The sequence below is a fragment of the Phyllobates terribilis genome, unplaced genomic scaffold (genome assembly GCF_046119375.1).
Source record: "Phyllobates terribilis strain yellow unplaced genomic scaffold, ASM4611937v1 Scaffold_335__1_contigs__length_2066515, whole genome shotgun sequence".
Taxonomy (NCBI): domain Eukaryota; kingdom Metazoa; phylum Chordata; class Amphibia; order Anura; family Dendrobatidae; genus Phyllobates; species Phyllobates terribilis.
In genome coordinates, this window is record NW_027363095.1 from 1,753,495 (window position 1) to 1,766,511 (window position 13,017).

Genomic DNA, 13,017 nt, shown 5'->3' on the forward strand with positions numbered 1-13,017 from the left:
GTACGCCAATACCCCATATGTCGGGAAAATACAGTGTTTGGGAGCACGGCAGAGTTCAGAAGGGAAGGAGCACTGTGTGACTTTTTGAACGCAAAATCGGCTGGAATCGAGAGCGGACGCCATGTCGCGTTTGAAGAGCCCCTGATGTGCCTAAATAGTGGAAACCCCCCCACAAGTGACCTCATTTTGGAAACTACACCCCTCAAGGATTTTATCAAGGGGTATAGTGAACATTTTGAACCCAGAGGTATGACACAGAATTTGATGACATTAGGTCATCATATTGAATAAGTTGTCATTACTCTTGAGTGCAAGTGCTTACTACTTGAGTTTGCATCGGGTACTCAGGTATGCACCATGTATCACGAGTGCTCAAGTGAAATGCTCGAGTCCCCGCCCGCATGTTTCACGGTTATTAGACACTCCAAAAAAAACATGCGGGGATCGCTTGTGCATGGCAGGCAACCCCCGCGAGGTTTTTTTGGCCGCGAAGCATATGGGGCAGAGACTCGAGCACCCACGATACTCAATGCATACCCGAACACACGATGCAAACTCAAGTATCAAGTAGCGAGCACTTGCGTTCAACACTAGTAACCATATCGTCATCTTATTTATTTATTTTTTTAAAAACCAACCCTAACCCCAACATTAGCACAACCCTAACCCCAACCCCAGCCCTAGTGTTTATTTTTTACGCCGTTCCTAGTGCGGTATAAGTGATTAGACGACCTTATTCTTTGGGTCGGTGCAATTACAGAGATACCAGAATCATATCGGGGTTTTATGATTGACAGCTGTCACACACTAAAAGACACATATTTTGTAAAATCTAGTTTTTGCATCGCCATATTTTGAGAGCTATAATTTTTCCATATTTTGGCCGACAGAGTCATGTGATGGCTTGTTTTTTGCAGGATGAGTTGACGTTTTTATTGGTGTCATTTTCAGGCACGTGACATTTTTTGATCGCTTTCTATTCCAGCTTTTGGGAGGCAGAATAAACAAAACCAACAATTCAGGAATTGTTTTTTTTTTTGATTTTTTTTTATTCTACTCCGCGTGTGGTAAAATTGATAAGTTAGCTTTATTCTTCGGGTCAGTACGTTTACAGCGGTACCACATTTATATTGTTTTTCTATGTTTTTACACAATAAAAGCTATTTTATAGAAAAAAAATATTTTTTTGCATCGCTTTATTCTGAGAGCTATAACTTTTTGATTTTTCGGATGATGGAGCTGTTTGGCGGCTTATTTTTTGCAGGACAAGATGATGTTTTCAGCGGTACCATCTATATTTATATTCGTCTTTTTGATCGCATGTTATTCCATTTTTTGTTTGGCGGTATGATGATAAAAAATGAAGCAAAAAACAATGCTTTATTTTTTTTTTTTACCGTGTTCACTGAAGGGGTTAACTAGTAGGACAATTTTATAGGTCAGGTCGTTCGGACGCGGCGATACCAAATATGTGTACTTTTATTGTTTTTTTTTATTTTCATAATAATATTTATTGATGGGTACATTATATTTTTATTTTTGGTGGATTATTATTATTTTTTTTTTTATATTTTTACAATTTTTTTTTTCACTTTCTGACAGTTTTTTTATTTGTTTACTTTGTCCCACTATGGGACTTTCACTTTTTTTTATTCTGATCGCCGGCATAGCATAGGGATGGAGCACCATCCCTGTGCTATGCAGGCTGCCAGTGCTGCACAGTGAGAAGATAGTTTGGTCATGTACTGCGCATGACCAAAAAATCTTCCTGCTGTCTGGTGACCCGGATGTTGTCATGACGACATCGGGTCGTCATGGCAACATCGGGGAAGCCGCGGCAGACAGCGCTGGAGGCCGGAAGAGGAGGTGAGTATACAGATCACCTCCCCTTAGCCACCGCAATGCTGCGATCGACTTCGATCGCAGCATTGCAGGGGTTAATGTGCCGGGAGCGGTGCGGGACCGCACCCTGCACATAGTACCGGGTGTCAGCTGTGACAATCAGCTGACACCCGGCGGCAATCGCGCCCGCACAGCCTGTGTGCGCGCGCGATCGCCATGACGTACTAATACGGGTCAGTCTCTTAAAGCCCAGGGCACTGACGCGTATTAATACGTCATGGGCTTTAAAGGGGTTAAGAAACACTAAAATGAATCAAGATTAAAAATGTGGTACTCAGTAAGGGTAATTTTTTTCAGACCAAGCAGAGGGAAAAAATTATGGAATCACTCAAGTCTGAGGAAAAAATTATGGAATCATGAAAAACAAACACACAAAAGAACACTCCAATACATCACTAGTATTTTGTTGCACCACCTCTGGCTTTAATAACAGCTTGCAGTCTCTGAGGCATGGACTTAATGAGTGACAAACAGTACTCTTCATCAATCTGGCTCCAACTTTCTCGGATTGCTGTTGCCAGATCAGCTTTGCAGGTTGGAGCCTTGTCATGAACCATTTTCTTCAACTTCCACCAAAGATATTCAATTGGATTGAAATCCGGACTATTTGCAGGACATGACATTGACCTTATGTGTCTTCTTTCAAGGAATGTTTTCACAGTTTTTGCTCTATGGCAGGATGCATAATCATCTTGAAAAATGTTCTATCAAGACACCCTCAATAAAGGAGACCGGATAGTACACCAGGAGACATGGAGGGGGCCGTAGGAGGGCAACAACCCAGCAGCAAGACCACTACCTCCGCCTTTGTGCAAGGAGGAACAGGAGGAGCACTGCCAGAGCCCTGCAAATTGACCTCCAGCAGGCCACAAATGTGCATGTGTTTGCACAAACGGTTAGAAACTGACTCCATGAGGGTGGTATGAGGGCCCGACGTCCACAGATAGGGATTGTGCTCACAGCCCAAAACCGTGCAGGACACTTGGCATTTGCCACAGAACACCAGGATTGGCAAAGTCGCCACTGGCGCCATGTGCTCTTCACAGATGAAAGCAGGTTCACACTGAGCACATGTGACAGACGTGACAGAGTCTGGAGACGCCATGGAGAGCGAACTGCTGCCTGCAACATCCTTCAGCATGACTGGTTTGGCAGTGGGTCAGTAATGGTGTGGGGTGGCATTTCTTTGGAGGGCCGCACAGCCCTCCATATGCTCGCCAGAGGTAGCCTGACTGCCATTAGGTACCGAGATGAGATCCTCAGACCCCTTGTGAGACCATATGCTGGTGTGGTTAGCCTTTGGTTCCTCCTAATGCAGGACAATGCCAGACCTCATGTGGATGGAGTGTGTCAGCAGTTCCTGCAAGATTAAGGCATTGAAGCTATGGACTGGCCCGCCCGTTCCCCAGACCTGAAACCGATTGAGCACATCTGGGACATTATGTCTCGCTCCATCCACCAACGTCACACGTTGCACCACAGACTGTCCAGGAGTTGGCGGATGCTTTAGTCCAGCTCTGGGAGGAGATCCCACAGGAGACCATCCGCAACCTCATCAGGAGCATGCCCAGGCACTGTAGGGAGGTCATACAGGCACGTGGAGGCCACACACAATACTGAGCCTCATTTTGACTTGTTTTAAGGACATTAAAGTTGGATCAGCCTGTAGTGTGTTTTTCCACATTAATTTTGGGGGTGACTCCAAATCCAGGCCTCCATTGGTTAATAAATTTGATTTCCATTGATGATTTTTGTGTGATTTTGTTGTCAGCACATTCAACTTTATACAGAACAAAGTATTCAATGAGAATATTTCATTCATTCAGATCTAGGGTGTTATTTGAGTGTTTTTTGAGCAGTGTATATATACACAGACACAAATACATATATATTTGTCATATCTCCAACTCTGCAGACCACATGCTGCTTTTGCATTTGGCAGGCTCTGACCAGACAGTATGGAGATGAATGAGGGAGACCAAAGTTCAAAACTAAACTTTTCAACACTTTATGAATGCTTCTTCTGCATTATGCAGAGTCAGGAACTTTACGGTTACATGTAGCGGTACATAACTTTGTTACAAGCTACAACAGTCCAGTAAACTATTATGGGAAGGCCCATCATTCCTTGTGGGGACCATACAGGTTGAGATGTGTCGCTACGGCCCCTCAGACCTACTCTCAGCTCCCAGTTGATTTGTGAGGACCTCACTGGCTGAGGTGCATCGGTACGACTCCTCACTAGTAATGTGAAAGTCCATTCGATGAGGGCCACATACTCCTTTCTATGTCACTGGATCTTCAGTTCTCCATACTGTGGCTTCCTCTCTAGTATAGACAATTGATTGCTTAAGATATGGAATCCTTCCTTAACTTAATCTTCTTTAAATAGGCCTACTGTCCACTCAGGGCAAAGTTCTGTACCATCTAAGTAGGCCTCCTGGCCCGAGTTAAGGACCTTGTCCTGCTCTTTGTCTCCACTATGCTCCCTGCCTGGAATCCAGATTCACACTGCCATTATATCTTTGCTTTCCTTCAGAACATACTATTTGATGTCTCCCTCCTGCACACAACACCATATCAATTCAAGTCTGCAACCAGATGGACTGAATGAACTGACTGAACTCACTTATCCCTGATCTGACTCATCACCAGGAAATTGTTCTCATGTGTGCCCATCTAGCCCAGAATGAGGGCTCCCAGACAGTATGATTGCCCCCACAGACACTACAAAGTATGATTGCCCCCCCCCCCAATTACTGATATTAAAAAACAAAACCACACACACATTACTCAACCAACCCCTTTCCGGAGATGCGCTGCTCCGGTCTGTGCAGTGTGAGTACTGAGGCTCCGTACTACAGGATGATGTAGTGACGTCTTTGTGCCTGCAGTGCACGGAGCCTCAGACTCACAGGTGAAGGCTGAATGGCGGATCGGGGAGCTTTCAACTTCCTGATTTACTATTCTAATCAATGGTATCACCGTCACGGGAATGTGGATATCACTGAAATTGTGATGATGGGTAAGGAGAGCATGCTCGGTGCTGAGCCTTCTCAATTCATGGGCACCATTGCGGCCGCAAGGACTGCCACTATGGATGATACGGCCCTGCTACCTATTGTGTGGCAAATATCTCATAGGTCCTGGGTTCATTAGTATCTGCACCAAGAATGGGCTCAGTGAGTATTTATTCATTAGCTGTGGGGTAGTAGGTGGGGTGGATGGTACCATATTGTGTGTGTAGGGGGCAATACTGTGGGAAAACCCCTCTAAAATGAAATCTTAAACCTTTTTTACATATATGCATTGAAAACTGGACTAACAATATATTATATAAATATATATATACTAGCAAAATTACAAGCTCAATGGCTTTCTGTGGATGTATATAAACAGATGTACACAATGATGCTGCTGAATAATTGATACAGTCACTACCTTACCCTACCCCATACCTAAACAAAGCAGATACTGCCTAGCTGCGGAGGTTGGCACCCTAAGGGACGATAATGGTGCCCCCGCTCACTGGTGGCTGTACCTCAGAAACCCTAGTTAACTGTGATATACACTACCGTTCAAAAGTTTGGGGTCAACCAGACGATTTTGTGTTTTCCATGAAAGCTCACACTTTTATTTATCAAATGAGTTGCAAAATGATTAGAAAATATAGTCCAGACATTGACAAGGTTAGAAATAATGATTTTTATTTGAAAGAATAATTTTCTCCTTCAAACTTTGATTTCGTTAAAGAATGCTCCCTTTGCAGCAATTCCAGCATTGCAGACCTTTGGCATTCTAGCTGTTCATTTGCTGAGGTAATCTTGAGAAATTTCCCCCCATGCTTCCTGAAGTCCCTTTCACAAGTTGGATTGGCTTGATGGGCACTTTTTGCGGACCATACGGTCAATCTGCTCCCACAACAGCTCAATGGAGTTGAGATCTGGTGACTGCGCTGGCCACTCCATTACAGATAGAATACCAGCTGCCTGCTTCTTCCCTAAATAGTTCATGCATAATTTGGAGGTGTGCTTTGGGTCATTGTCCTGTTGTCAGATGAAATTGGCTCTAATCAAGCGCTGTCCACAAGGTATAGCATGGCGTTGCAAAATGGAGTGATAGCCTTCCTTATTCAAAATCCAATTTACCTTGAACAAATCTCCCACTTTACCAGCACCAAAGCAACTCCAGACCATCACATTACCTCCACCATGCTTGATGGCGTCAGGCACTCTTCCAGCATCTTTTCAGTTGTTCTGCGTCTCACAAATGTTCTGTGTGATCCAAATACCTTAAATGTTGATTTGTCTGTCCATAAAACTTTTTTCTAATCTTCCTGTCTAATGTCTGTGTTCTTTTGCCCATATTAATCTTTTCCTTTTATTAGCCACTCTCAGCTATGGCTTATTCTTTGCCAATTTGCCCTGAAGGCCAGCATCCCGGAGTCGCCTCTTCACTGTAGACGTTGACACTGACGTTTTGCGTGTACTATTTAATGAAGCTGCCAGTTGAGGAGCTGTGAGGCGTCGATTTCTCAAACTAGAGACTCTAATGTACTTGTATTGTTGCTCAGTTGTGCAGCGGGGCCTCCCACTTCTCTTTCTACTCTGGTTAGAGCCTGTTTGTGCTCTCCTCTGAAGGGAGTCGTACACACAGTTGTAGGAAATCTTCAGTTTCTTAGCAATTTCTCGCATGGAATAGCCTTCATTTCTAAGAACAAGAATAGACTGTTGAGTTTCACATGAAAGTTCTCTTTTTCTGGCCATTTTGACAGTTTCATAGAACAAAGAAATGTAATGCTCCAGATTCTCAACTAGCTCAAAGGAAGGTCAATTTTATAGCTTCTCAAATCAGCCAAACCGTTTTCAGCTGGGCTAACATACTTGTGCAAGGGTTTTCTAGGGTTTTCTAAACATCCATTAGCCTTCTTACACAGTTAGCAAACACAATGTACCATTAAAACACTGGAGTGGTGGTTGTTGGAAATGGGCCACTATACACCTATGTAGATATTGCAATAAAAACAAGACGTTTGCAGCTAGAATAGTCATTTACCACATTAACAATGTATAGAGTGTATTTCTGATTCATTTAATGTTAGTTTCATTGAAAAAAAAATGTGCTTTTCTTTCAAAAATAATGAAATTTCTAAATGATCCCAAACTTTTGAATGGTAGTGTATATAAAAAAATACACAGACACATTAAATAGAAACAGATATATCTCAAGGTATATATAAAGGAAAGGGTATGGTACTCATCAGAGAATGTTTCAATAATCCGCCTCATTGTGTTTCCCCAACAGGTTCATCAGGCGGCTTGATACAAGGATGATAATTCATGATGTTCAGCATAGTGTGCCTAATAGCCAGGTGTCCATGTATAAATATCCCACTTCATCCAAAAACCCCTCCCAAGACTAGGAGACCCATTCCCATTCCTAAAGGTGAAATGTCATAGGATATACAGAATGGAGTCAGTCTACAATAATGTACTGCACCTGCGCTACTTCTCATGAGCTAGAGGTCCTATAATGTCCATCCCCTAGTGTGCATGTCCGGAAGTGACATGGTTTACACTGAAACGCCAGATAAACTGATTGCCGCCGCGCCACTCGTACCCGTGACTGCGCATTCCCGGAGTTATGTGTTCCACACCGCAGAGCATAATGGCCTATATGTGTCCGCTACCCTTGTCAGTAGATAAAGTAACATACGATTAGAGGGTATGTGTTTGTCTGTGCGTTACATCCAGCTAAGCTAACTCAATGGTCTCAAACATGCGGCCCGCGGGCCCCATGCGGCCCCTGAGGCGGGCATCTGCGGCCCGCGGTGCACCACATGTCTGACCCTAGCAGAGAGGAGGAGTGCGCCGCTCCGTAGTGGCTGTGGCCCTGCGTTATGACATCCCTCTGGCGCAGCGTGATGACATCACACCAGCGCACAGAGAGCGGAGGTGTGACTTCCACCCCCATTGCTGGATTTTTCAGGTGACATACGCTGTGGCTGTACGTGTACAGCAAGATGATAGCGCCGGCTCACATGCAGAGTCGACACTATCATCCGCTGAGGTAAGCTGTACATCACAGCTGACAACCTACTTTAACGGCCACGATTGGTATTAACACCGATCGCGGCCGTTTAACCCTTTAGATACCGCCATCAATTGTGACAGCGGCATCTAGATGGCTTTTTCAGGGGAGGGGCTTACTCATAAGCCTATGGTAACCTGAGGCCAAGTAATGGCCTTTGGGTTAGCCATCTTTGGGGCCTGGAATATGCTGGGTCCTACATGCAAACTGTCAATATAAGACAGACAGACCTAATATTCTGCAGTACAGAAGTATTGCAGGATATTAGATCAGTGACTATAAAGTAAAAGTTAAAGCTAAAAAAAAAAAATCTAAATAAAATATGAAATAAAAGTATTCTGCTACTAAACTTGAAAGTGAAAAAAAAGTCCACATTTGTGGTATAAATCTGTACCATATCCCTGCCTTCACATTAAGCTCAATGTCCCCATCGGGACATACGTCCGGACCCCCCCACAAAACGGGATTCAGACATATGTGCCTATGGGGCCATATACTGTAATGGTGCCGACAGAGCGAACGTGCGTTCTGCTGGCATCACTTTCGGAAGTGTACACATACTGGAAGCAGACATTCAGATGCAGTCTATTATGTCTGAGTGTCCGCCTCCTGTAGGCGTGCACTCCCGAAAATTATGCAGAGCGCACGTTTGCTCTGCCGGCATCATTACAGTCTATGGCCCTGTAGGCACAAATATTCGTATCCCGTTTACTTGCAGGGTTCGAACATATGCTCCAACGGGGACATTGAACAAAAGCGTTTTTGCAGCGTTTTTCACCCATAGCAATATGAAAGTGGGAAAACACTGATTTTGCAGTTTTTTTGGCGAATAAAACTGACTTTATTAAATGTACTGTAGATTCCTATAATCTCCACCAAAAAACGCCACAAAACCTGTTTTTTAGGCCGGTTTCGCATATATTTCCGTTACCGGAGATATCCGTTTTACATGTTGCATCCGTGTGCGCCCATGTGCTGCATCAGGATCACACATACCGGCACCAGGGAATCAGCGTACAGCTAGCGCTGTTCCCAAGCGCCAGGTGCTGAACGCTGCCCTCATCATGATTCCTTGCCTGCGCTGCAATCAGCACCAGCAGGGACAAGGATGAGGGTAGTGGTAGTGTCTTCTCCCGCTGTGTCCCTGTGTAAAACTAAGAATAAAACAATAAAATCCATATACTCACCTCTCCTAGGTGTCCCCCGCTGTAATCCTCTGATACTGAGGAGCCGGGGAGAATGAGTGGCTCCAGAGCTGAGCTCAGAAGCTGTGTCCTGTCACTCACTGAGCGCAGCTCTGGAGTCGCTCATTCTCTCCTGCTCCTTGGCAGCATCAGTCAGAGGATTACAGCGGGGGACACCTAGGAGAGGTGAGTATATGGATTTTATTATTTTTATAGGTGGACACTGCGAGATCAGACACTACTACTGTCATCATTGTCCCTGCTGGTGCTGATCGCAGCGCCGGCAGGAAACCATGATGAGGGCAGCATTCAGCACCCAGCGCTAACTGTAGCGCTGATTCCCAGGCACCGGTAAGTGTCACACGGATGACACACGGATGTCATCCGTGTGGTACATTTTGCGGACCGTGCATCTGCATAAAAACAGACATGTGTGGAAACACACTGAGATGTGCACAGACCAATTCATTTGAATGGGTCTACCTGTATCAATGTCTCCAGCACTGGAGATACTGACATGTGAAAGAGCCCTTATAAGCAAGAGCAAATTTTGGTTGCAGAAAAAACACTGCAAAAAAGTAATGTGTGATCATAGCCTTATGATGAATAAAAAATAATAAATGCACCAAAAATGTAGCTTTTCCATCATACTGACAGAAAGTAGAATAAAAAATTATCAAAAAGCCATATACCAAAAATGGTATAGCTGAAAACGTCAGATACAGGAATAATCTGCAGGTAAATAGTGTTACAACGTTTCCTGGCAGCTTTACTAAAAGTTCAGCTACTGGGAGAAACTGAACTATATTTCTTTCAAGAGCCATCGGCTTTCAGTCATGCAAGGAGCTGCTTAAGCCTGCTTACTACACTATGAGTAGTTGCTGTAAGCACGCTCCAGCACTTGGATTGCCAGCTCAGTGTGCAGCACATCTGTGCGGAGAAAATCAAAAGTTCTGGGGCGTGCTTACAGTATAGTGAGCAGTGCTGTGAGCGATGAATGTAGCTTCTATGACTGAAAGCCCATAGCTCCCGGGAGGAAATAAGTTAATTCTTTCCTGGTAGCTGTACTTACAGTAAGACGCCATGTAGCATTGTAAAGATATTTACCTGCAGATTGACTCTATATCTCCAGGTAAATAGCGTTTTCTGACATTACAGGTTCTCTTTAATATTGACATGTATGGCATTGCTATGGTGAGAAACTACATAAAGAGATTCTGCAGGACTTAAAGGGATTGTCCATTGCTTTTATATTGATGGGCTATCCTTTATAATGGCTGCAACTGGGTAATGCAAATCTACGCCTATTCAATAAGAGTGGATATGAAGGGCTCAGCCGTGGCCACTATGCAGTTGATAGAGCTGTGTAGTTCCGCTCCGCAAGTGAGCACATACCACGGGCACCGGGAACTGCTGATCAGTGGGGGGAGCTGGATGTTGCATCCCACTGATCAGATATCGATCACCTGTCCTAATGATAGGCCATCAAAATAAAATTGTCTGACAACCCCTTTAATGATTAAATGGCCACTTCATTGAATAAACCAGTGATATGAGATCAGTGGGGTGCGGGCGCCCGGCACATCCCTTTATCAGCTGAAAACTGCTCAGGCCGTGAACTAAGCAATGTATGGGCAGAACACAGCAGCCTCATATATGGCTGACGCCCCTTTCACATTGTGTTCTTCCCCATGTTTGTTGGTCCCGTCGGGGCTTATGTACGAACCAATATAAAATGGGATTTGGACGTATGTGCCGACGAGGCCATAGAATATATAATGGTGCTGACAGACTCAATGTGTGCTCTGTCGTGCATCATTTTCGGGCGTATACACCTACTGGACACAGTCTACTATGTCCGAGTGTCTGCCTCAAGTAGGCGATGCACGACAGAGCGCATGTTCGCTCTGCCAGCACCATTATAGTCCATACTCTGCATACGCCCGCAGACTATGATGCATTTCTATGGGAGCAGGACGGAGTTGCTAACAGACATATTTTTCAATACACAGAGCACCAGTTTAACATCATAAATGGCATCGTCATCAAAAAAGCGCAAGATTGCTGATGAAAAAGGAATATTTCATGAAAAGTGGGAAAACTTATATTATGTTACGGAGGTCGGAGAGAGCCCAGAGTCTGATTTGTCTTCATTTGTCGCAGCTTAAGGACTACAATGTGCGTCGTCATTACATGACGCAGCATGGAGGACAGCATGGAGCAATGTCTGGCAAACCGAGAGGAAAAGCTTCAGCAGCTGAAAGCGTCTCTTCAAAAACAGCAAAACTTCTTCCCAAGTATTAACGGGTCAAGTGAAGCTTCTGGAAAAGCGAGTTACTCAGTAACATGATAGCAAAACATTCACGACCATTTACTGAGGGTAACAGATACTCCATACTGTGCTGTGTTCATTCGTGGGGTTGATGAAAACCTAAACATAACCCAGGAATTATTGGATTTATTACCAATGAAAGGCACAACGACCGGTCGGGACATTTTTAAAGAACTTGAAGGTTGTATTAACCCAGCAGGACCGCCATGGGATAAACTGGTGTCTGTGGTAGCGGATGGGGCACCAGCAATGTGTTCTGAAAACATTGGTGTTGTGGGATTATTGAAAGCAAAACGAAGCCAGCGTTCATTGTCAGGTCCTTTCAGTGCTATACACCGCATTCTGCATCAGGGGGCGCTGTGCGGAAAAAGTCTACAAATGAAAGAAGTTATGGACTTTGTGCTTAAGACTGGTAACTTTATACGGGCAAGAGGTCTTAACCATAGGCCGTTCACTTCATTCCTGTCTGATATGGACAGTGAATATGGAGACTTGCTGTAGCATACCGAGGTCAGATGGTTGAGTCGGTGAAGAGGGTTGGAATGATTTTTTGCAATGAGACAGGAGATAGATTTTTATGGCGCTGAAAGATAAAGACGCTTTCCAACTTTCCTTCCCAGCTTTTCTATCTGACTTAGTGTTTCTAACAGATGTCACAGAACACCTCAACGCACTCAACTTGAAGCTCCAGGGCCCAAAGCAGATGATTACAATGATGATTGCTGGTATAAAAGCAATCAGATGTAGCTGTCTATGTGGCCCAGCGGCTGCAGTCTGGCAATTTGGCTCATTTCTCAGCTGTGCAGTCGCTGGTACGAGCGGAACCCGAACGCTTGAACTACTCTTCCAATATAATTTCTCAGTTACTACAAGAGTTTGATAGACGTTTTCATGGGTTTCAGGATCTTGAAGCTGAATTTACACTCTTTGCCACTCCGTTTGCGGTAGACATTGCTTGTGTTTCAGAAGATCTGCAGATGGAGATTGTGGACTTGCAATGCAACGCTGTTCTTAAACAGAAGTATATGGACATTGCTGTTCCAGATCTCTATAGGTTTGTCGCACGAGAAAAATTTCCAAATCTTCTTAAAGCCGCTGCCAGGATCATGGCCATGTTCGGAAGTACATACGTACAGTACAGACGAAAAGTTTGGACACACCTTCTCATTTAAAGATTTTTCTGTATTTTCATGACTTTGAAAATTGTACATTCACTCTGAAGGCATCAAAACTATGGATTAACACATGTGGAATTATATACTTAACAAAAAAGTGTGAAACAACTGAAAATATGTCTTATATTCTAGGTTCTTCAAAGTAGCCACCTTTTGCTTTGATGACTGCTTTGCACACTCTTGGCATTCTCTTGATGAGCTTCAAGAGGTAGTCACCGGAAATGGTCTTCCAACAATCTTGAAGGAGTTCCCAGAGATGCTTAGCACTTGTTGGCCCTTTTGCCTTCACTCTGTGGTCCAGCTCACCCCAAACCATCTCAATTGGGTTCAGGTC

At 44.2% G+C, this 13,017-nt stretch overlaps 1 long non-coding RNA gene across 2 annotated transcripts in view; it reads left to right on the plus strand.

Annotated features, from left to right (window-relative positions):
- Positions 1-12,726, plus strand: part of LOC141221832 (uncharacterized) — a 34,120-nt gene extending 21,394 nt beyond the window's left edge. For both annotated transcript variants that reach the window (XR_012289759.1, XR_012289760.1), the window contains exon 3: positions 11,189-12,726. This is a non-coding gene — a long non-coding RNA (uncharacterized lncRNA). The remainder of the gene's footprint in view (positions 1-11,188) is intronic.
- Positions 12,727-13,017: the final 291 nt, after the last annotated feature.